Here is an 18,197-nt window from a genome sequence, read left to right as displayed (position 1 = left end):
TTCCTCTTCTGTCTCCCAAAGCTTCTCCAAAACCCACTGCCTCTCTGCATTCCTTTTTTTTTTAATTTAGAGGACCCAATTCATTTTTTTCCAATTAAGGGGCAATTTAGCGTGTTCAGTCCACCTACCTTGCACATCTTTGGGTTGTGGGGGCGAAACCCACGCAAACACGGGGAGAATGTGCAAACTCCTCACGGACAGTGACCCAGAGCCGGGATCGAACCTGGGACCTCGGCGCCGTGAGACTGCAGTGCTACCACTGCGCAACCGTGCTGCCCCTTCTCTGCATTCCTGACCTCATTGCCCAAGTCGAAAAACTAATTATCTCCGCAGGCTGCAAAAGCACATTAACTCTCCGGTGACTTCCCTCATTAAATCACATTCCTCTGCTCAATTTCATCTGCTATTTCCGAGAAGCAAAACAAAATCCTTCTTAAAAACATGACCACCGCAGTCAAACAAACTATAGCCCCCAGGCTTTTAATCTTTAAATTGCCCCTATATTTAGAAGCCAATATTCCTAAAGTTCTCCATTCATCATAATCATAGAAAGTCAATGATACAGTTTAACACAGCCAAATTCACTGTGTATAATGGGTCACTTATTCTTTATATTTGTACATAGTACATTGAAATGTAGCTTTGGCCAGTCTGAATGGAAACCAGATGTATTTTACCCAGGGGGTATGAGGGACCAGCAATAGCAGGGTTAACGGTGTGTACTGATCTCAACATTACGAAACTGCCTAATCTGTGCAGAGGATGAAATGTTCATGTCATGCATCCTACCCAGAGAACCTTGTCAAATGCGGAAGTATCCAAAATGTGCAGTGAGCCTAGATCCCAGGAGGCCATAACACCGAATGGAGCAACAGAAGCCAGCCAATGGAACTGTGCCACTGCACTCCAATTGCCTCTAAAACACATCCAGAAATGAACATGGAAAGTGAAATTGCAGAAGACTATCGTGAAAACAATCAGGATTCCGACAACACACAGGATGTCAATGCAACTGCAAGAGCACCTGAGTGATAAGTCTAGATCGCAGGAAGATCATATCATCATGAGATCCTAGGAGATTCCTCCACCACCTACATGTTATATAGAACAATATAGCGCAGTACAGGCCCTTCGGCCCTCGATGTTGCGCCGACATGTGAACCAATCTAAAGCCAATCTACACTATTCCATTATCATCCATATGTTTACCCAATAACCATTTAAATGCCCTTAATGTTGGCGAGTCCACTACTGTTGCAGGCAGGGCATTCCATGCCCCTACTACTCTCTGAGTAAAGAACCTACCTCTGACATCTGTCCTATATCTTTCTCCCCTCAATTTAAAGCTATGTCCCCTTGTGCTAGCCATCACCATCTGAGGAAAAAGGCTCTCACTGTCCACTCTATCTAATCCTCTGATCATCTTATATGCCTCTATTAAGTCACCTCTTAACCTTCTTCTCTCCAACGAAAACAGCCTCAAGTCCCTCAGACTTTCCTCATAAGATCTTCCCTCCATACCAGGCAACATTCTGGTAAATCTCCTCTGCACCCTTTCCAATGCTTCCACATCCTTCCTATAATGCAGCGACCAGAACTGCACGCAATACTCCAAATGCAGCCGCACCAGAGTTTTGTACAGCTGCAACATGACCTCATGGCTCCGAAACTCAATCCCTCTACCAATAAAAGCTAACACACCTTATGCCTTCTTAACAACTCTATCAACCTGGGTGGCAACTTTCAGGGATCTATGTACATGGACACCAAGATCTCTCTGCTCATCCACACTACCAAAAATCTTACTATTAGCCCAGTACTCTGTATTTCTGTTACTCCTTCCAAAATGAATCACCTCACACTTTTCTGCATTAAACTCCATTTGCCACTTCTCAGTCCAGCTCTGCAACTTATCTATGTCCCTCTGTAACCTGCAATATCCTTCCACACTGGCCACAACTCCACCGACTTTAGTGTCATCTGCAAATTTACTCACCCATCCTTCTACGCTCTCCTCCAGGACAGTTATAAAAGTAACAAACAGCAGTGGCCCGAAAACAGATCCTTCTGGTACACCACTAGTAACTGAACTCCAGGCTGAACATTTCCCATCAACCACCACCTTCTGTCTTCTTACAGCTAGCCAATTTCTGATCCAAACCGCTAAATCACCTTCAATCCCATGCCTCCGTATTTTCTGCAATAGCCTACCGTGGGGACCCTTATCAAATGCTTTACTGAAATCCATATACACCACATCAACTGCTTTACCCTCGTCCACCTGTTTGGTCACCTTCTCAAAGAACTCAATAAGGTTTGTGAGGCACAACCTACCTTTCACAAAACCGTGTTGACTATCCCTAATAAAATTATTCCTTTCTAGATGATTATACATCCTATCTCTTATAAACCTTTCCAAGACTTTGCCCACAACAGAAGTAAGGCTCACTGGTCTATAGTTACCAGGGTTGTTTCTACTCCCCTTCTTGAACAAGGGGACAACATTTGCTATCCTTCAGTCTTCTGGCTGTATTCCTGTTAAGACAATCACGACTTAAAGATCAAAGCCAAAGGCCTAGCAGTCTCCTCCCTAGCTTCCCAGAGAATCCTAGGATAAATCCCATCCGGCCCTGGGGACTTATCTATTGTCACACTTTGCAGAATTGCTAACACCTGCTCCTTATGAACCTTAATCCTGTCTAGTCTACTGCCTGAATCTCAGTATTCTCCGGTCACTGGCGAATCGGTACCATTGGCGCCGGCACGGCGCCGGTCAGTGGTCACTCTACGTGGCGCTCCCTGGTAATTCTCTGCCCAGGATGGGCCGAGTGGCCGCCCAAAAACGCCTGAGTCCCGCCGGCGCCATTCACACGTGGACTTGTGGTCTTACCCGGCGGGACCTCGGCATCCATCCTGTCTGGGGCGGCCTGGTGGGGGGGAAGGGGGCTCCGACCCCAGGAGGGGGCCTCCACCGTGGCCTGGCCCGCGATTGGGGCCTACCAATCGGCGGGCCGGCCTCTCATGGTGGGGGCCTCTATTGCTCTGTGCCGGCCCCTGTAGCCCTACGTCATGTTGCGCCAGGGCCGGCGCCGAGAAAGGAGCTACCGTACATGCGCGCATTCGCGCCAGTCGCAGTGTGCATGCACAGACCCGCGCCGCCCATTTGATGGCGGTATCGGCAGCTGGAGTGGCGTGGGTCGCTCCAGTGCCATGCTGGCCCTCTGTAGGGCAGAGGATCGCTACACATAGCGGTCCGATGACGCCGTCGTTAAACTGTTCAGTTTTTACGACGGCATCAACACTCTGCCTTCAGATGGGAGAATCCTGCCCATCAAGTTTAACATCGAGAGCACTACAACAGGCTCAATATTGGGAGAATTATGACAATTCTATCATTGAGAATAGCAATGGCAGATTTTGCAAAACTGGGCAGGCACACTTAAAGCTTTACCTTAAAAGATGGATAAACTAACACAGCAAATTATACTTTCACAAATTTGTCACCTTAACTGAAGGACATTAATGAATACCGAATTGCAAGTGGTATTTTTTCAAGCCCTTAAGCTTGACAAACTGCAGAAAATAGCACTGAAACAGGAGACGCAGAAGCAGCTAGAATTCCTTCTCATGTCATTGAATGTTTTGCTGGAAGTCTTCAATGCAGAACTTACTGAAGTCACATGTGGTGCCAGACGCTGCCTCAAGGTTATTACTGATCTCTTAGAGATTGCAAGCAAAAAAAATATCATATGTAACAGAAAATGTCCAGCGCCAGATGTCAGTGATTTGCTTTAGGGTTGAAAAAAGAAGACACATTCATAACATGGTTTGAAAAACATCAAGGTAATGGAGATTCATCTTCAGCTACCTGCGCCCACGCTCCCAAAACGCTGCATTGTTTTCTGGAATCGTGTTCAATTCCTTCTTATGTGTGAATTCTGGGACAGACAGGACAGATCTTAGGTTATCTGAGGAAATAAATGAAATAGCTGATTATTATTTGAGAGTTTTTACAGAATTACATAATATTTACAGCACAAGAACAATCCATTCATCTTAACTGGTTTATATCACTATTTATGGGCCATGCAATCCTCTACCCACCCTATGATCATTGTTATGAAAGTCAAACTTACCGTAAGTATCAGAATGGAGGCCATAAACTTCAACATTTGATGGATCTTGGAGCGTTTGTGCATGTGTCGATTGGCATTGTTGCGTTCTGTGGGCCCTGTGTGTTCATACATCGGAAAAAATGGTGCAAAAACTTGGGTCAGGTGCACCATTGAAAAGAAGTGTTCCAGGCAGGGGACAAGGGAGTGGGGACGGGGAGAGATCCCAAAGGGATAGGGAACAGGGAGAGTCCACAATGGGAGAGGGGACAGGGTCAGGAAAATGTACCAGTTCAGTCAAAAAGAGAGAAGCAGAGAAAAAGGCTCCAAGTAGGGGAAAGGGCTGTGGGAATGTGCAAGCTCTGTGCAAGGAAAGCTGTAGTAATTGTTGAATTGGAATCAGGAAAAGCCCAGAAGATCCGATGAGGCAGCTGAAGGTTAGTGACTCCATGCTGCCGGCTGTTGTGGCAAAGATTACCCTTTGGAGCAGTAATGTTCTGTTCGGAACAGCGGAACTGCTGAGGTTATGCTTGTAAGTTGCTGTTTGAGCTCACACTTTGGAATCCAGGGGGAATGAACTTTTAAAGAGAATTCTGGGGTTAGATCTTTGAAGGTAAAGACTGAAGCCCTTTGTGAGGTTGGTTAACTCACAGTGTTATTGACACCTGGGTGGGGCGTTGTGAAATCCACGGACTCTGCCTTGTTCACATCTGCCATTTATAGTGTATTGAGGTGCGTTTGACCACTGATGGCTTGTTAATTCCCATGTGCCTCATACTTCCCTGGATGTATGAGGCAGATATTGTAAATTGTTTAATCCTTCTGACCTTGTACAGTAAAGTTGATTTTTGATGGTTTAAAACTGATGAAATCCTGTGGCTTTATTCATGGAGCAAATGTCCTGAATCACAACTTTGTCTACTTTCAACAAAACATTATTGGACCCTCACCTGATATTACCAACAACTTGAGGATCTGGCTGGAGTCATAACAGCATATCCTTCGATCCCGTTCTCCCTCATGTACTTATCCAACTTTTCCTTCAAAATGTCTGTGTTATTCACCTCAGTTACTCCGCGAGTTCCTCATTCCAACTCTCTCCAGGTAAAGATGTTTCTCCTGAAATTTTGTAAAATAAATTTAGAGTATTCAATTCTTTTTATTCCAATTAAGGGGCAATTTAGTGTGGTCAATCCACCTAGCCTGCACATCTGTTGGGTTTGTGGGGGTGAGACCCAAGCAGACATGGGGAGAATGTGGAAACTCCACATGGATAGTGACCCGGGGCCGGGATTGAACCTGGGTCCTCGGCGCCGTGAGGCAGCAGTACTAACTATTTTGCCACCGTACAGCCCATTTCTCCTGTAATTTTGACTGGATTTATTCATGCCTATGTTAAATTTATGACCCCTAGTTTTGGTTTTTCCTAAAAGTGGAAAGAAAAGTCTTTATATCTTTCTAATTTTAAAGACCTCGATTAGGACACACTCATCCTGCCTTTTCCTGGAAAAGAGCACCATCCTTTTTACTTTTCCTTGATATTCAGAACCTCAGGGCTTTGGTATTATCCTTTTGAATCTGTTTTGCATCTTCTCTAGCGCTTCCAAATCCTCCTTGCAATATGCAGAGTACAACTTGCACAGTACTCAAAGCATGATATAAATGCAGAACCCCCCCTGGGCGACTCAAGAATAACAGCTGTTATTTGAATGTTTTTAAAAGGAACAGAACATGTCAGGATATTGTAGGGCAGGTAATGTGACATTGGCATTGGAGAAATGTGCTCAAGAGCATTTTACAGGTTGGTCAAATGGATCAGTACTGTGTGAAAGCACCACACATACGACCATGTCTTATGAACTCTTCAACCTCATGGGATTACTTGAGATATTGGCCTTAATTCTCTGCCCATTGGGATTCTCTTTTCCTGCTGGCAGTGCATCCCCGCCTCTGGGTTTCCCGGGAAATCCCATTGATAAGCGGCGGGAGGAGAGAATCCCGCCACCAGAGAATGGTGCGTCACCGAGAAACAAGCGGCTGGGGGACCAGAGAATCCCGCACAGTAACTGAATTAAGGGTGAAGTGCTACCCAGTGGATATAGTATACTAGGCAAGGTTCTCCATTTGGGAGACGATACTCTCCCGCCGGAGATGAATTGCACTTGGTTTGCGTTCCCAGCGATTCCCAATTCTTGGCCATGCAAACTTATGCATGACGAGGATTGTGAGGGATTCCAAAGGGAAATCCATTATCGGGCCACCATTTTGAACTGGAGGCCCAATAGCAAGTTCCTGCGACTGGCGACCCTTCTCACATTACAATTCAGACTCCACCCTACAGCGCAATTCAGCCCCCCACCCCTGGCTTTTCTGGGTCCCTTGCCACCTTCCCAGAATGGTTGATTTGACCCACCCCACCAACAGAGACCCCTAAACAAAGAGACCCACCAAATAAAGATGCCCGCCACAGAGCCCCCTAAATACGGAAACCGCCCACAGACCCCCCCCCCCCCCCTCCAGAAGAGAGACTCCTGTCAGGAGGCTCCCAGAAGGGAGTTCGGTGCTGCCAGTTTCGAGCTGACCACTTCAAAGTCACTTCATCGTGATGGGAGGTTATTGGAAACCAGTCAATTCTGTTTGAAGTGGTCCAGAAGCTGTCAATCAATGCTTGATATTTATAAACATTGTGGTTTGACCATAGAATTTACAGTGCAGAAGGAGGCCATTCGGCCCATCGATGTTTGCACCGGCCCTTGGAAAGAGCCCCCCACATAAGGCCACACCTCCAACCTATCCAGTAACCCTACTTAACCTTTTTTGGACACAAAGGGCAATTTAGCATGGCCAATCCACCTAACCTGCATATCTTTGGACTGTGGGAGGAAACTGGAGCACCCGGTGGAAACTATGCAGACACGGGGAGAGCTTGCAGCCTCCGCACAGACAGTGCCCCAAGCCGGAATCGAGCCTCCTTAGAGCTGTGAAGCAACTGTGATAACCACTGTGCTAATGTGCTGCCCTACCCCTTCAAAGTTACTCAATTGTGAAGTTAGATGAATGGAACAATGCTGCCAGCTTGGGGGGGTGGGGGTGGAAGCTGTCAATCACAGCCTCGTAAAATCAATATCAAAGAGAAAAATGAAAGGCTTGCAGATCAAAGATCTGAGGGGGTTTAAAACCATGTGGCTGGTTTTCTCTTTACAGGAATTGACAGTTGCTGTTTCCTGTGTCTGAGCCAGCAGATGTATTGCCCGGGTGAGTGTTAAAACCGTGATTCTGTTCACTGCCTCTGTCTGGACTGGTCTGTAGCATCCGGACACGGGTCGCTCTTCTGGGGGCTTCTTGACAGGGGTCTCTCTTCTGGAGGGTCTGTGAGGGGGATCTTCTTAGTTAGGGGGTCTCTGTGGGAGGTGTCTTTATTTAAGGAGTTTCTGGTGGGGGGAGGGGGAGGCAGTGGGATGGTGGTCTGGTGAGGGTGGGAAGGCCTTGCATCATAGGGGGGAGGGTGGCCCTCCAATGAATCTTGGGGGCAACTCCCTTAAAGAATTACCCGCTTGGCCACCGGAAGGTTCACTGAACCAGCGCCATGCTTGTCAGGATGAGCACTAAGTCTCACCACGTGATTCCTGGCCCAGAGGGCCGGTGAATCTTGCGGGCCCGGTTAATATGGTGCCCGTCCCGCTAAATGGTTGCAAATACGTTTTAATGACCCATTTTCATCCTTCTGATGACGCACCACAGTCCCGACTCCAGCAGGGGGCCGGAGTGCCGGAAGCGTATCAGCGGCAGTTTTTCCCATACGCTGGATTCTCCGTCTCATCAGTAACTCTACTACCAGCAGTGCGAGGCAGAGAATTGAGCCCCTGTTTTTGTTTTTTCAAGAGGGTTGTAAGAATTCAACTTTTCAGAATTAATAGGAATTGAATTATCAGGACAGAAATTCTGACTTGGTGAGAGGAAGCTGAAAGTAATGATGAATGGAAAAGCTCTATCCAGAAAATAGTTGATGAATGAGTTCTTCCCAGACTGAGTTGCGAGCCCTCGAATGTTTACATTACTCATGAATGATTTGCAGAAGTGTACTCCTGGAATATTGTAATTCAAGGCACTGAAGGCTATTTCGCTGGTGATAAATAACATTCTACCTTTCTATTCTGCTCCATTTATAAGGAAAAGGGGCAATGCAAGAGACAAAGAGAGTAAGGAATTGAGGATGATAATTCATTTACAAGCCTCTGTTAAGTTTTGGGAGCTGTCAGACAAGTTAGGAGGTCGCAAGGTGAATTTTTAAAAAAATCATTTATGGGTGTGAATGTCACTGGCTAGGCCAGCATTTATTGCCCATTTCTACTTGCCCTCGATAAGGTGGTGGTGAGCTTCCTTCTTGAACCACTACATTCCATTTTGCGTAGATACACCCACACTGCTTTTAGGAAGGGAGCTCCAGTATTTAACCCAGCGAAAGTGAAGGAATGGCGATATATTCCCAAGTCAGGGTGGTGAGTGACTTGGAGAGGAACATCCAGGTGGTGGTGATCCCATGTATCTGCTGCTCTTGTCCTTCTAGATGGCATTGATCATGGGTTTGGAAGGTGCTGACTAAGGGGGCTTTGTGAGTTCCTGCAGTGCATCTTGTAAACTAGAAAGAGTGCAGAAAAGATTTACTAGGATGTTGCCGGGACTTGATGGTTTGAGTTATAAGGAGAGGCTGGATAGACTGGGACTTTTTTCCCTGGAGCGTAGGAGGCTTAGGGGTGATCTTATAGAGGTCTATAAAATAATGAGGGGCATAGATAAGGTAGATAGTCAACATCTTTTCCCAAAGGTAGGGGAGTCTAAAACTAGAGGGCATAGGTTTAAGGTGAGAGGGGAGAGATTCAGAAGGGCCCAGAGGGGCAATTTCTTCACTCAGAGGGTAGTGAGTGTCTGGAATGGGCTGCCAGAGGTAGTAGTAGAAGCGGGTACAATTGTGTCTTTCAAAAAGCATTTAGATGGTTACATGGGTAAGATGGGTATAGAGGGTTATGGGCCAAGTGCGGGCAACTGGGACTAGCTTAATGGTAAAAAACTGGGCGGCATGGACTGGTTGGGCTGAAGGGCCTGTTTCCATGCTGTAAACTTCTATGATTCTAAGGCTACAACTGTTCTTCGGTGATGTAGGGATTGAATGTTTGTGGAAAGGGAGCCAGTCAAATGGGCTGCTTTGTCCTGGATTGTGTCGAGCTTCTTGAGTGTTGTTGGAGCTGCACGCATCCAGAAAGGTGGAGAGTATTCCGTTATACTCCTGACTTAAGTCTTTGAGGTGGTAGACAGGCTTTGGTGAATCAAGAGGTGAGTTAATTTTTGCAGGATTCCAAGCTTCTGACCTGCTTTTGTAGTCACAACATTTATATGTCCAGTCCAGTTCAGTTTCTGGTCAATGGTAAGCCCCCTGGATGTTGATAGTGGGGTATTACACAGAATTGCAGTGAAATTACAGTGCAGAAACTGGTCATATGACCCAATTAATCCTTGTCTGTTTATGCCCCACGTGAGCCTCTTACCTTATCCTATCTTATCTCATCCCCTATCAGCATTTTGTTTAATTCATTTTCTCCTTCATATTCTCATCTAACTCACTTGCAATGCATCCATACTATTGGCTCAGGCACTCCGTGTGGTAAACCACTGTTGCACCTGTATTAGGTGATGTAAGGTAGGACCTGTACTACAGGCACGTGGTAGTCCCTGCCTGCTGGCTCCGCCCCGTAGGCAGAGTATAAATATGTGTGTCCTCCATGCTGCAGCCATTTCTCCAGCTGCTGTGGGAGACCACACATCTTAGAGCCTCAGTTGTACCCAACTCAAGTCTTTGTGCAATTGATCGTGCATCAATTTTTTGCTCGAAGATTTTCAAAAGATGGACCTCCGTATCAAACCGGATCGCCTGCAGCTGGATCCGCATTCAAGCAACGCCAAAAAGGACTTTCAACACTGGCTAGCTTGCTTCGAGGCGTACATCAACTCGGCGCCCAGTCCTGTCTCGGAGGCTCAGAAGATACAGATCCTGTACTCAAGGTTGAGCTCCAGCGTCTTTCCGCTAATCCAGGACGTGCCGAACTACGTCAAAGCCATGATGCTTCTCAAGGAGAATTATGCTCAGAAGACGAACACGCTCTTCGCCAGGCACGTACTCGCCACTCACTCTCAACTCCTTGGTGAGTGCATAGAAGACTTCTGGCGGGCTCTATTCCCACTGGGCCGGGATTGTGACTGTCAGGCCGTTACGGCCACTGAACATTCAAACCTCCTTATGCGGGACGCGTTTGTTACGGGGATTGGGTCGGACCTCATACGCCAGCGACTGTTAGAGGGGGCCGCGCTCGACCTAGCGGAGACAAAGAAACTAGCGCTCTCCATGATGGTCACCTCATGCAACGTTCAGTCCTACACTCCCAGCCGGGCGGCCCACCCCTCCTACGCGTTGTAGACCACACATACGGCTGCCCCAGCGGGGGCCTTACCCAACCAATACACCTGCGCCACACGCCAGCCAGCAAACCCCGGGGGTCCCCGATGTTATTTCTGCGGCCAGCAGAAACCCCCCCGCTAACGCTGTCCGGCCCGCGCTGCCTTTTGTAAGGCTTACGGCAAGAAGGGGCACTTCGCCGTGGTGTTCCAGGCCCGTGCAGTTGCCGCTATCGCCCCCAACCCACTCGTTTACGGACAATGGGCACCGCCATCTTCACCTCCCCAGACCACGCGTGGCCAGTGGGCGCCGTCATCTTCCCCCTGAGCAAGACGTGCAGCCCATGGGCGCTGCCATCTTGTTCAAACCCCGCCACGTGCAGCCCATGGGTGCTGCCATTTTGTACTCCTCTAGATCTGCAGGCGCCACCATCTTGTCTCCCCCATGGCACATGGGCACCGCCAGTGTTCCAGGACCAGGGCCCCCCGGGCTCCCCGTCATCCTACACCAGCGACGACCAACCTCGACTCGCCTCAGTGGCCATTGACCAGTCTCGTCCGCACAACCTGGCCACTGCATCGATCAGCGTTAAAATCAACGGACACGTGACCTCTTGCCTGCTGGACTCCAGGAGCACCGAAAGCTTCATTCACCTGGATATGGTAAGGCGCTGCTCCCTCGCGGTACACCCCGCCAACCAAAGAATCTCCCTGGCCTCCGGATCCCATTCCGTGGTGATCAGGGGGTACTATACGGTCACACTCATGGTCCAGGGCGTAGAATTCAGCGGTTTGCGCCTCTACATCCTCCCTAACCTCTGCGCTGCCCCACTACTCAGCCTGGACTTCCAGTGCAACCTCCAGAGCCTAACCCTGGAATTCGGCGGGCCCCTACCACCCCTCACTGTGTGCGGCCTCGCGACCCTAAAGGTCGATCCGCCTTCCCTCTTTGCAAATCTAACCTCGGATTGCAAACCCGTCGCCACCAGGAGCAGACGGTACAGCACCCAGGACAGGACCTTCATCAGGTCCGAGGTCTAGCGGCTGCTTCGGGAAGGCATCATCAAGGCCAGCAACAGCCCCTGGAGAGCCCAAGTGGTAGTAGTTAAAACTGGGGAGAAACACAGAATGGTCGTGGACTACAGCCAGACCATCAATCGGTACACGCAGCTCGATGCGTACCCCCTCCCACGCATATCTGATATGGTCAATCCGATTGCACAATACTGGGTCTTCTAAACGGTCAACCTCAAATCTACCTACCACCAGCTCCCCATTCGTAAATCGGACCGGCCATACACTGCCTTCGAGGCAGACGGCCCCTCTATCACTTCCTCAGTGTCCCCTTCGGCGTCAGCAATGGGGTCTCGGTCTTCCAAAGGGAGATGGACCGAATTGTCGACCGGCACGGTTTGCGGGCCACCTTTCCGTACCTAGACAACATCACCATCTGCGGCCATGATCAACAGGACCACAACGCCAACCTTGCCAAATTTCTCCGCACCGCCACTCTCCTAATCCTCACCTACAACAAGGAGAAGTGCGTGTTTAGCATGACCCGCTTAGCCATCCTCGGCTATGTGGTTCAGAATGGAATTCTGGGGCCCGATCCCGACCGCATGCGCCCCCTCATGGAACTCCCCCTCCCCCACTGCCCCAACGCCCTCAAACGCTGCCTGGGGTTCTTCTCATACTACGCCCAGTGGGTCCCAAACTATGCGGACAAGCCCGCCCACTCATACAGTCGACCCATTTTCCCCTGATGGCCGAGGCACAACAGGCCTTCGCCTGTATCAGAGCCAATAATGCCAAGGCCGGGATGCATGCAGTAGACGAGACACTGCCCTTTCAAGTAGAGAGCGATGCATCAGACGTCACTCTAGCCGCCACCCTCAATCAGGCAGGCAGACCCGTGGCATTCTTTTCCCGCACCCTTCATGCCTAAGAAATTCGGCACTCACCCGTCGATAAAGAGGCCCAAGCTATCGTTGAAGCTGTGCGGCATTGGAGGCATTACCTGGCTGGCAGGAGATTCACTCTCCTCACTGACCAACGGTCGGTAGCCTTCATGTTCAGTAACACACAGCGGGGCAAGATCAAGAATGATAAGATCTTGAGGTGGAGGATTGAGCTCTCCACCTACAATTACGAGATTTTGTATCGCCCCGGCAAACTCAATGAGCCCCCAGACGCCCTATCCCGAGGTACATGTGCCAGCGTACAAGTAGACCGACTCCGGACCCTTCACGACAGCCTTTGTCGTCTGGGAGTCACACGGTTGTACCATTTCATAAAGGCCCGCAATCTGCCCTACTCCGTCGAGGAAGTACCGACAATCATCAGGGACTGCCAGGTCTGTGCGGAGTGCAAGCCGCACTTCTACCGGCCGGACCATGCGTGCATGGTGAAGGCCTCCCGCCCCTTTGAACGCCTGAGCGTGGATTTCAAAGGGCCCCTCCCATCCACCTACCGTAACACGTATTTTCTCAGTGTGATCAATGAATACTCCCGGTTTCCCTTCGCCATCCCTTGCCCCGATATGACGTCTGCGACGATCATCAAAGCCCTCAACACAATCTTCGCTCTGTTCGGTTTCCCTGCCTACATCCACAGTGACAGAGGATCCTCCTTCATGAGTGATGAGCTGCGTCAGTTCTTGCTCAGCAGGGGTATAGAACGACAAGATTGATGCACGATCAATTACAATCAAAGACAAGGTTGTATCATAACTGAAGGCTTTAATCGACTAAAACTGTTCCCCAGCAGCTTCGGGACAGAAAATAAGGGCTGCTGGGATGGCACTGGTTCTTATACCCCGCCTGTCAAGGCGGAGCTACATAACAACAGCCAATGGTAAACTCCTAGGTTTAACCAATGGTCTTCAGCCTCTTGGGTACTGTTAGTACCTGATAATACCACAAAGCTACAACCCACGGGGAAACGGACAGGTTGAGAGGGAGAACGGGACGGTGTGGAGGGCCGTCCAACTGTCCCTACGGTTCAGGAACCTCCCGTCCTCCCGCTGGCAGGAGGTCCTCCCTGATGCACTACACTCCATTCGGTCACTGCTGTGCACCACCACTAACAACACACGTCTTTTTGCCTTCCCCAGGAAGTCCACATCCGGGGTGTCGCTCCCGACTTGGCTCGCAGCTCCAGGATCCATCCTACTCCGTAGGCATGTCCGACTCCACAAGGCAGACCCGTTGGGGGAGAGGGTGCAATTGCTCCATGCAAACCCCCAGTATGCCTACGTGGCTTACCCCGACGGTCGCCAGGATACTTTCTCCCTCAGGGACCTGGTACCAGCAGGTTCCACACACACACACCCCCCAGCCCGAGACCACCCCGGTGCTCCCAGCAGCAACCCACCCAGGACCTTCCTTCCTCCCCCTGCCCACGCCCGAGGATGAAGAGGATTTTGTCCGCTCCCGAGGGCACCGGACATCAGACCAGTATCGGCATCGCCACCACCGCTACGTCGCTCCCAGCGGCACATCGAGGCCCCGGACCGGTTAAACCCCTAACTGGCCCACTGGACTTCAAAAGACATTTTTTTCAATCTATCAAATATTGTAAATGTACATATATAAAAAAAGAAAACCAGTTGTTGTATATAGTTCTCCACCACCCCCGCCGGACTCAATTTTAGCAGGGAGTGAATGTGATAAACCACTGTTGCACATCTATTAGGTGATGTATGGTAGGACCTGTACTACAGGTACGTTAAGCCCATAAGACATAGGAGTGGAAGTAAGGCCATTCGGCCCATCGAGTCCACTCCACCATTCAATCATGGCTGATTTCAACTCCATTTACCCACTCTCTCTCCATAGCCCTTAATTCCTCGAGAAATCAAGAATTTATCAACTTCTGTCTTAAAGACACTCAACGTCCCGGCCTCCACCGCCCTCTGTGGCAATGAATTCCACAGACCCACCACTCTCTGGCTGAAGAAATTTCTCCTCATCTCTGTTCTAAAGTTACTTCCTTTTATTCTAAGGCTGTGCCCCCGGGTCCTAGTCTCCCCTGTTAATAGAAACAACTTCCCTACATCCACCCTATCTAAGCCATTCATTATCTTGTAAGTTTCTATTAGATCTCCCCTCAACCTCCTAAACTCCAATGAATATAATCCCAGGATCCTCAGACGTTCATCGTATGTTAGGCCTACCATTCCTGGGATCATCCGTGTGAATCTGCGCTGGACCCGCTCCAGTGCCAGTATGTCCTTCCTGAGGTGTGGGGCCCAAAATTGCTCACAGTATTCTAAATGGGGCTTTATAAAGCTTCAGAAGTACATCCCTGCTTTTATATTCCAAGTCTCTTGAGATGAATGACAACATTGCATTTGCTTTCTTAATTACGGACTCAACCTGCAAGTTTACCTTTAGAGAATCCTGGACAAGGACTCCCAAGTCCCTTTGCACTTCAGCATTATGAATTTTGTCACTGTTTAGAAAATAGTCCACGCCTCTATTCTTTCTTCCAAAGTGCAAGACCTCGCACTTGCCCACGTTGAATTTCATCAGCCATTTCTTGGACCACTCTCCTAAACTGTCTAAATCTTTCTGAAGCCTCCCCACCTCCTCCATACTACCTGCCCCTCCACCTATCTTCGTATCATCGGCAAACTTAGCCAGAATGCCCTCAGTCCCGTCATCTAGATCGTTAATATATAAAGAGAACAGCCGTGGCCCCAACACTGAACCCTGCGGGACACCACTCGTCACCGGTTGCCATTCCGAAAAAGAACCTTTCATCCCAACTCTCTGCCTTCTGCCTGACAGCCAATCGTCAATCCATGTTAGTACCTTGCCTCGAATACCATGGGCCCTTATTTTACTCAGCAGTCTCCCGTGAGGCACCTTATCAAAGGCCTTTTGGAAGTTAAGATAGATAACATCCATTGGCTCTCCTTGGTCTAACCTATTTGTTATCTCTTCAAAGAACTCTAACAGGTTTGTCAGGCACGACCCCCCCTTACTAAATCCATGCTGACTTGTCCTAATCCGACCCTGCACTTCCAAGAATTTAGAAATCTCATCCTTAACAATGGATTCTAGAATCTTGCCAACAACCGAGGTTAGGCTAATTGGCCTATAATTTTCCATATTTTTCCTTGTTTCCTTCTTGAACAGGGGGGTTACAACAGCGATTTTCCAATCCTCTGGTACTTTCCCTGACTCCAGTGACTGCTGAAACATCATCACCAACGCCTCCACTATTTCTTCAGCTATCTCCTTTAGAACTCTAGGATGTAGCCCATCTGGGCCCGGAGATTTGTCAATTTTTAGACCTCTTAGTTTCTCTAGCACTTTCTCCTTTGTGATGGCTACCATATTCAACTCTGTCCCCTGACTCTCCGGAATTGTTGGGATAGTACTCATGTCTTCTACTGTGAAGACTGACGCAAAGTACTTATTCAGTTCCTCGGCTATTTCCTGGTCTCCCATCACAAAATTACCAGCGTCATTTTGGAGCGGCCCAATGTCTACTTTTGCCTCCCGTTTGTTTTTAATGTATTTAAAGAAACTTTTACTATCATTCCTAATGTTACTGGCTAGCCTACCTTCAAATTTGATCCTCTCTTTCCTTATCTCTCTCTTTGTTATCCTCTGTTTGTTTTTGTAGCCTTCCCAATCTTCTGCCTTCCCACTAATCTTTGCCACATTATAGGCTTTCTCTTTTGCTTTGATGCATTCCCTAACTTCCTTTGTCAGCCATGGCTGCCTAATCCCCCCTCTGATAACCTTTCTTTTCTTTGGGATGAACCTCTGTACTGTGTCCTCAATTACTCCCAGAAACTCCTGCCATTGCTGTTCTACTGTCTTTCCCACTAGGCTCTGCTCCCAGTCGATTTTCGTCAGTTCCTCCCTCATGCCCCTGTAGTTACCTTTATTTAACTGTAACACCTTTACATCTGATTCTACCTTCTTTCTTTCAAATTGGAGATTGAATTCGACCATATTATGATCACTGCCTCCTAAGTGCTCCCTTACTTTAAGATCTTTAATCAAGTCTGGCTCATTACATAACACTAAGTCCAGAATGGCCTGTTCCCTCGTGGGCTCCATCATAAGCTGTTCCAAAAAGCCCTCCTGTAAACATTCATTGAATTCCCTTTCCTTGGGTCCACTGGCAGTATTATTTACCCAGTCCACCTGCATATTAAAGTCCCCCATGATCACTGTGACCTTGCCTTTCTGACATGCACTTTCTATTTTGTGGTGCATCTTGTGCCCCTGGTCCTGACCACTGTTAGGAGGCCTGTACATAACTCCCATTATGGTTTTTTTGCCTTTGTGGTTCCTCAACTCTACCCACACAGACTCCACATCATCCGACCCCATGTCGTTTAGTGCTATTGATTTAATTTCATTCCTAATTAACAAGGCAACCCCACCCCCTCTGCCCACCTCTCTGTCTTTTCGATAGGTTGTGAATCCCTGGATGTTTAAATGCCAGTCCTGAACCCCCTGCAACCATGTCTCTGTGATGCCTACCACATCATACCTGCCAGTCACAATCTGGGCCACAAGCTCATCTACCTTGTTCCGTACACCGCGCGCATTTAAATATAGCACCTTTAATTCTCTGTTGACCGACCCTTTTTGTTTTCTTAGTGTGGTGGACCTTGGTTTACTGAGCCTTTCCATACACTGTGTCATATTTTGTGGGATTGGGACTATCGTAACCTCTCCTGAGTTTTGTCTTTTCGTGCTTTTTTGTATTCCTAAGCAGCTACGCTTCCCACTGATTACTTCACCTCTTGGTTCCCTGACTTTCCCTTCCCCGCAATCTCTAGTTTAAAGTCCTATTGACCACCCTATTTACTCTTTTCGCCAGAACACTGGTCCCAGCTCGGTCCAGGTGGAGACCATCCCAACGGTATAGGTCCCCCCTGTCCCAAAACTGATGCCAGTGTTCCATGAAAAGGAACCCCTCTTTCCCACACCACTCTTTCAGCCACGTGTTAACTTCCCTTATTCTTGCCTCCCTGTGCCAATTTGCACGTGGCTCGGGCAGTAATCCGGAGATTATGACCCTTGAGGACCTGTTTTTTAATTTGAATCCTAGCTCTTTATAATCTCTAAACAGGTCCTCTTTCCTAGACTTGCCTATGTTGTTGGTACCGACATGGACCACAACAACTGGATCCTCCCCCTCCCTCTCCAGTATCCTTTCAAGCCGGTCAGAGATGTCCCGCACCCTAGCACCGGGCAGGCAACATACCATGCGGGACTCTTTATCCTGCTCACAAAGGATACTATCTATCCCCCTGATAATAGAATCCCCTACAACTACAACTTGCCTATTTACTCCCTCCCCTTGAATGACCTGCTGAACCATGGTGCCTTGGTCAGCTGACTCATCCTTCCTGCAACCCTGTTCACCATCCACACAGGGAGCAAGTGCCTCATACCTGTTGGAGAGAGTCAAGGGCTGAGGCTCCTGAGTTCCTGACTGCTGGTTCCCTTTACCTGCCTGACTTGCAGTCACACCCTGCTGTCCCTGGCCACTGGCAGGATTTAAACTACTTACTCTGACAGGTGTGACTGCCTCCTGAAACACAGTGTCCAGGTAAGTCTCCCCCTCCCGGATGTGCCTCAGTGTTTGAAGCTCAGACTCCAGCTC

This window comes from Scyliorhinus torazame, chromosome 1 (assembly GCF_047496885.1).
Source record: "Scyliorhinus torazame isolate Kashiwa2021f chromosome 1, sScyTor2.1, whole genome shotgun sequence".
NCBI lineage: Eukaryota > Metazoa > Chordata > Chondrichthyes > Carcharhiniformes > Scyliorhinidae > Scyliorhinus > Scyliorhinus torazame.
Note: the sequence above shows the minus strand (reverse complement) of the source record.